Here is a 577-nt window from a genome sequence, read left to right on the forward strand (position 1 = left end):
GAGGCAAACCCTTCCTCCCCGGTGGGTTCGGGGACGTGGTGTTGGGGCTTCCCCAAGGCTGGTTTCCTTATCATTTTCTTGACAGCCATTTCCCCCACTTTTTCTTTGGAGGGGGCACGTTTAATAACAAAGTGTGCTGTTAATGGCTTATTCATTCAATAGTTTGTTTTCAGAATAAAGGAGATTATTGGGGGAGAGGTAATCAGAAAAAGCTTACGGAGGAAAGACTGGGCGAGAAGAGGATAGTCTATGAGAGCAAGGCTCCGAGGTGAAGCTAAAGAGAAAATGGGGGTTCAGGAGAGCCCGTGGATGTAGGAGAAAGGCAGAGGACATTGCTTTTGGTATGGGAAAGAAAAATAAGTTGGGGGAGAGCAAAAGAAATAAAATGAGCGTTAGGAGAAAAACTTGAGTTTGGGAGACTGGTTCCCCCCGCCCCCCCGCCGCCCCTCGCCCCAGCTTCCTTTCCAAGACTTTTTCTTTGCTCCATTTTGCTCCTCCCCTGCCTCCCGCCTCCTCTGCCCTCTTCTTCTCCGCCTCGCGCGGTAATGGGAGGTTCCTAGGCAGGAGAAGCAAAAGA

This window comes from Pteropus alecto, unplaced genomic scaffold (genome assembly GCF_000325575.1).
Source record: "Pteropus alecto unplaced genomic scaffold, ASM32557v1 scaffold270, whole genome shotgun sequence".
Taxonomy (NCBI): domain Eukaryota; kingdom Metazoa; phylum Chordata; class Mammalia; order Chiroptera; family Pteropodidae; genus Pteropus; species Pteropus alecto.